We start from the raw sequence: 7,155 nt of genomic DNA on the forward strand, positions 1-7,155 counted from the left end.
AGGTGGGCCAGCTACTGGTAGATATGATATCCTATGTATTGGGCTTCACAACAAGTGAACTTGTAGATGAGACAGTCCTTGTTATATTGTCTTGTTTCAGCCAAGGACAGCCTCCTGCTGTCAAATATAATTATGCCAGGTTCATATCAAACAAAATCCATGACCAGCTCACTAGACTAGATAGGCAGGGAATTTTCAAATATTCCTCCTATATCTATCATTTGTTCATGTTTTATCAATCCGAAAGCTTCCAGTGTCCCATCAAGAAATTGGATTCAAAAGGAGAAAGGAGGTCTGTTGTCTTTTGGTCATCTGTATTTCATCAGGTCCAGCACTCTCCATATTCATACTATGAGTTCATTGACCAGTTTGTATACCCGGTATCCTGCCTCTTAATGAAGGTTCCTCCTCCCAGAATAACCTATGAAATGCAAAAGATCTTACAGTTGTCTAAGAATTACAAAGTAGGTGATTGGTACCTATATCAAGACCATATTGTCATCAGAATTTATGGCTGTGAGATGTGTCCGTACAGGCTCTCGAGATATGTGCCAATGAGGTTGTTTGCACTAGAATACTACAGGCAGCTTATAAATTCAGAATTGACTCACTTCCACAGCACTAAGAAGAAAGCACAACTGAAATTCAAAGACTGCCTAGGCCCCTTCATCATGAACAAGAAGGAGGGATGGCAAGATGCTGACCTGATACTCAAGGATCAATTTAAGTTGAAAAGGAGTTTCTGGTGGGTCTCTTATGACCCTCTTGGCTTTGTTAGCGCTAGAAGAGTCAAATATAGGTTAACACCCTATGACCACTACAAATACCCAGACATTGAAAAATATGCTAACCAAGATGCATGGGCACATGGCACTTTAGTTGAAGAATTTACTCAAGAGGAACTTTTGGAGCAAACTGCTAAGGATCTTGAAAAGACTCTTGACTTGGATTCTGATGACCAGGTAAATTTCAAGCTGCCTTACCAAATTGAAGAGGGCACTTCTACAGCTGCAGCTTCACAAGCTGCCCAAGGAGCTTCTACATCAGCAACAGGTACAGCCAAAGGAAAGGATTCGATGGAGATAGAACAAACGGTCACAGAACAGCCGGTCACCTCAATGGAAGAAACTCAAGTGCAAGCCCCTCCTCACCAAACGGAAACGCTACAAGTGCCACCTCTGCAAACTCCAATCAATGAAGAAAGAGGTAGAAAGCGAGACCGAGAAGACTCCACACCTGCTAGTGTGTCTACGCAACAGCCTGAATCAAAAAGACAAAGAGGGGACTCTCCAATTGAGAAGGAGGTCAATGAAGAGGTCATAGAAAGCCTGAGAAGGGAAGCAAGCCTACATACACCAACAAGCTCTTTTCAGCAAGAGCAAGATAGACAACACGGCATGGAGGTGTCTTCCTCCACACAAAGAGGCAAGAAACCAGCTAGCACCAAGTCCAGCTTCAAAGAAATCAAAGCTCAAAATGAGCTGCTAAGAGTGCAATTGTATAATAAATTCCTGAAGGCAACACCTGCCAAACAGGAAAGATTGATGGCAGTATTTGATATCAAACAAGAAAAGATGATTCTCAGCCATTTCAAACCCAAGATTCAGCAGCCACAGTCAGCTGCAGATTTTGTTAAGACAAGGTTGGAGGTCATGGCCAAGGACATTCACCCAATGGATCAAATAGAATTACACAAGCAGACATCCGAAATGTTTTATGCCACCCTTGCAGAGAAGGCCACATTGGCCCATGAGTTGAACGAGTCATTGAAGAATACTAACACTCAGCTGGATTTCGAGAGACTGTCCTCCACAGCCAAAGATAATAGAATTAAAACACTGGAGGAGATTATTGTGGATTTGGGACATGATCCTAAAGATCCTAAGGGTGTGAGGACCCTTATGAAAAAGAAAGATGATGACATTGTTGCATTGAAGAAGAGATTGAGGTTGCTTCCTACTAAGCATCCTCAAACAGAAGAACTGCAAAAGGAGAAAGAAGCTGAGGATCAGTTGGATTTAATGATGAAGTTAAACCAAAGAGTAATTGATTTGGAAGGGGAATTGGAGAAAGCACTGCAAGGAAAGCAGGGAGAGTCGACCTCCCAGCCTCCTCAAACAATCCCAACTATTGTTGTTCCTCCATCGCAAGCAACAGTGGCCCCTCCAATTATTCCAGCCACAACAGCAGCTACAGAAACTACAGCGGCAGCAACAACAGTTCCTGAGTCTAGCACGAGTGTGGATGAGTTGACATGAGCTGTCAACGAGCTAAAGCTACAAGCAACAGAAATAAAGGAGGCCAAATGAAAGCTGGCTAAACTAGAAGAAAAATATGATAAGTCCAAAATGACAGTGGTTGAACAAACAAGAGAAATAAAGGCCCTGAAGGACAGAATCAAAACCCTGGAGAAAGAGTTATCCTTGGACAAGACCTTGGCCGAAATAAAGAAACTTCTGTGGGCCAAAATAAATCAGTCAATCACCAACCAATGGAGGTCAATTCAAGCAATATATGAGCAGGTGGAACTGATTGGCCGTGCTAAGCTTGAAAACCAGAGGACCAAGGCAGCATTAGCAAACATGCCTGAGCAGGCTAACAGAATGATCAACTTTCTGAATCATCAGAGTGGGGAAGAGTTGGCAGCACTCCATATCATGAACAGAACAGATGCCATATTAACAGCAAAAAGTGTGCTCACATTGAGAAGCTTGGTGCAAACTCTGGAGGCAAGATGACGGGATATACAGAGGGATGTAGACAATTTTTACGTAAAGCTTGCAGCACTACAGATTAGAGGATTGCCTAGCCTATTGACCAGCGCTGGAAAGCTATTGACATGTGACCAATATGCTATCAGGCTCAATAATTTTGTCAGAAATCAGCTTACTGTTGCATCAAGTTCTACAGCAGAGGCAGGGCCGCCTACAGGACAGACACTCTACGACAGGCTGGAAAGCTTATTTTACCTGGAGCACGAGGTCAATCATCTGTTTGAGATGCCGCCCAGTTATTACAAGTACACAGAGACCGATGAAACACTTGTCAAAATACAAAGGCATCAGTTTCCTTCTGAGAACTGGTGGCAGGCAATGCTAGCCGTCTTGCCCAGGTAGCATCAGTTTTCCCCCTTTTTGTTTATTTTAAGATCACAGTCAGCTGCAAGTCACCAGCAAGCACGGGTTAAGGCACGAAAGCACCGGGCAGAGCATTCAAAGAGCACGTCGAACAGGTTAAGGCAGTCACAAAGCAAAGACACTGGGACAGCAACCCCCAAAAAAAAGCGCGGATTTTTTAAGAGCACGGCCCCAACCGACTCAAATGAAATCAAAAGTCAATATTCCTTGACAGAAAAGAGCAGCTATTATATTAGTATTTATTTCATCATTTACTTTCTCATCAACCACTGCTTAGGAGTTGGCAAAGAAGTTATGAACTATTAACTTCCGACTCAGATATTTTTGCATCCAATTTTTGTATATATACCTCCCCCTACATTGTTAGAAGGGTTGGTCGGCTAATGTATCCAGCAGAGACTCGCACTGTATTTCTGATATTTCTCTATAATCAAAGGTTATATGCAAGTTTGGAGAATGGATTGTTGATGTGTTGTTAATGTTTCTGAGGAGTTAAATGAGGAATTCTTGTGCTGCAATATGATACAATAAGTATTCACTACCTCTGTTATTCCATTTTCATATATGCTCAAGTCACATAACAAAGGATTGGTATGGAATTTGCTTTGCTGCACTCTATGCCCAGGTTCTGTGGCTTCTTAATGTTTTCTTCTTGATCTAGACATAAATATGAATTTTGTTATGGCTCATGTTTAATCTATTTCACATATGAATGACTGATTATCTAAGAATTCTTAATTGCTCCTAGATAAGGTTTATTCATCTTCATTCTGTTAAACTGTTAGAGAGATTCTTTGTTGCCTCTCTTTCCTTAACTTTCATTCCATCTTTAAGCTTTAAATGTTGTTTCATAAGCAACTACCTTGCTCCTCATTTCTCTCGTGACCAAGAAAATGCACCATCAGTCTTACTCCGTGACTCCATGCCCAATGGTTTGAAACTTACCACACTATGCATTGCCTCTCTGCTTGAAAGCATTTTCCTTCCCACCAAAATACAAAGACCCCTGAACTCAATAGCTAGCCTAAAATCCCTTTTTCAACAAAGCTAAATCAGAAAGAGAGAGCCCTCTCTGACTGCAGGTGGGCTAGAACCTGTAGTCCAAAGTTGGTTTGTGGTTACCTCGGTCGTATCCTTTCTGGAGCTTAAGGACAACCTGAGTGATAACACCTGATACCTATTGGGTTTCTTACTTTCACGAAAGGTTCCTCGGGGTGTAGCATTTCCTTCAGCATCATCAAGTAGCCCCCTAATCCATGAAGGCCTCTTCCTAGAAGAGGAAGGTTGAGGTGGATAAATAGGATCCATCATTTCTTCCACATCAGGCATTGTTACATCATCCACCCATAGAGACATCTTCCACAATCGTATGGCACCACACCATTCTGCTCTGGAGTATGTGGTGTAGTAGTATCCCTCTTAATGCCAGCCTTAGATATGCCTGAGTGAACCAATTGCAATATATTGGAGGTCTTGCTTAGGCTTGAGGGGAATGGTCCCCATTGGGCTTTCCTTTGGCACATCCTGGACATACACCTTCTTTCTCTACTCGGAATTCGGGCATCCCTCTCACCATTTGTCTTACACCAAGTATAGCTTTATAATGAAGGGGGGAAAACCTCCGATGCCAAAGTTCGGACTGAAGAGATGTGTCATAATACATGACACCTAGCAGACTTCCATCGACCTGATATAATGAATCAACACGAAACCCAAGAGTAAAGGCATCTTTAACATTATTTTTCCATATACGTACCTTGCCATCGCTGAAGGTTACCTTGTAGCCTTGTCTTCCATTGCTGAGATGGACACCAGGTTCTTTTTGAGGTCAAGTGCGTTTAATACATGTTGGAATTTCTAGCCTTCTTAAATGGTTGTCCTCTTCCTTGATTCCAAGCTCTCCTCTTACCTTTGTTATTGAATTTGTCATTCCTATGATTGCCATCAGAGGGATTTTGATCATTGTCCCTGTGTGAGTCTTTTCTATTAGGGTAATCCCTTGCATAGTGACCTACTTTATCGTAGATGTAACATCCTCCTTTTCTTCCATCCTTAGGTCCAACCTTTCCTTTTGATTTAGTCCCTGTTAGTTCCAGTCTTCGCGGCCTGTCACTAGGGATCAACATGAGCTCTTACTATGTCTGGTTTTGTTAGATGTTTTGGACGTTCAGCACAAAACATGTCACAAGTGTGTCCATCAGAAGAATCTCGGAAAAATATTTCCAACGGTATATCACACTCCCGTAACCGGTTCCTGGATTAGAAGAAATGAATGAGTGATTCTTGGTTATGCATGTTTTGAGGTCAGTTGCTACACACAATGACAAGTTTAGTACAAAATCAGTTTCTTAAATAATGGTAAGAAATGTTTCAAAAGTGAAAGAGGTTTTTGTTCATAACATATTAAATAACAAAAACCTCCTTCATTTTATGCACAGGTTCTACTATGTGGGAGATATAGAGTGATATTTGTAGCCTATAGTAAAACAAAGCAAATGTTTCATATTTTTTATTGTTTTAGTCATTTTAATGCGGGGCCATTTTACAACAGATGGAAAGTAATTTTGAAAAACACAAGGATTTTTTCGTTAAGCATGAGCCATATAACAAAAACCTCTTTCAGTTTATTCACAGGTGTCATGGATTTGGATATGTGACTAGATCTTTACAGCTCATTTTCACGGAATTAAATTTTTAATGATTTTCTGTTTTAGAGATGATTTTGTGGAACATATTACGAGCTACTAGAAACGAATTTCCAAAATTTGAGAGAGGTTTTTCTCCAAAATGACCTTATCTACAAAAACCTCTTTCAATTTTGTAACAGGTGTTATGTTTTAGGAGATACGAGTTCATCTTCAGCACCTATTTTCAGAAATTCAGCCCAAGTTTAAGGTAACTAATTCTATTTTGAAGAAAATGGTTGAGCTCAATTCCTTAGTACAAGGATGAGAAAATGTATATATTTTATGAATTTCATAGTTTAGTGGTTGGATTTTGGTAGAAGGTTGGATACTTGGGATTTCTTGGCACTCTATTGTACATTTCATTTCTGCAATTTTGGCAAAGGAAAGACCAGGGTTTTGCAGCACTTGTTGGGATCCATGTGGCTCTATGTTTTGATGGTGTGCTTCTCTATGTATTTGTAAGTTCACTGGTGTTTATGTGTATCATTTTCCCTTCTCTTTTCTTCTGCAATTAAACAAATGAGTGATTAAGGTAGAATTCATTGGACTGCTATGCTCTGCCTGGACATTTTGTTTAATTCTTCATGTTTTCATCTGTTTGAGGAGGACTCTTGAGACCCTCTTGCCCTCCTTGGCTTCTCACCGGTCTGATCCACCCATTCATTCAAATCAAAGCATCAAAATGATTGCCTTCCTTGCCCCAATCAGAACTCTGTAAAAATCTGGCCTCATCCCCGGACCCAAAATTTGTTTGTCCCTTTTTTCCAACAAAACCCCCAAAAACTCAAATCTAATCCTTGCACTTCATACCTAGCCTAAGATTAGCTTTTATTACAATCATCTCGAGCCCCATCGATTATCTTTTGCCGAGATTGACCTGGAGAGAGCCCTCTCCTGTCCTCGTAGGGCTAGCTACGAGGTTGAGCGTGGTTTGATGTGGACCTAGAACCTTGCCTTTTCAGCCTGAGGAAAATCTAGGCTCTAATAGTCCCGGAATTATTTATTTTCTTAGCATGATAAGAAAAGGCAGCAGGAGGACCTTTAGGCATGGGCATTTCTTGCTCTTCTACCCTTATTTCTTCTTGAATGCATCTAGCCATTAATTCCTCGAAACCAGGAATTGCATTATTGTTCAGAAGAGTAGTCCTAAACACGTACCATTCAGATGGTAATCCTCCAAGAGTCATGAATGCCATTTCCCTATCATTAATAGTCTCCCCAATAGATAGGAGATCCTTCTTGATCTCCGTGATTCTTAAGAAGTATGCTTGCATAATCTCATTTTTACCCTTATGAATTTCCTTCAGCTTATTTCTAAGAAAGAAAACTTG

The sequence above is a fragment of the Pinus tabuliformis genome, chromosome Q, assembly GCF_031772625.1.
Source record: "Pinus tabuliformis cultivar Carrire ecotype Pingquan chromosome Q, CPIR1, whole genome shotgun sequence".
Classification (NCBI taxonomy): domain Eukaryota; kingdom Viridiplantae; phylum Streptophyta; class Pinopsida; order Pinales; family Pinaceae; genus Pinus; species Pinus tabuliformis.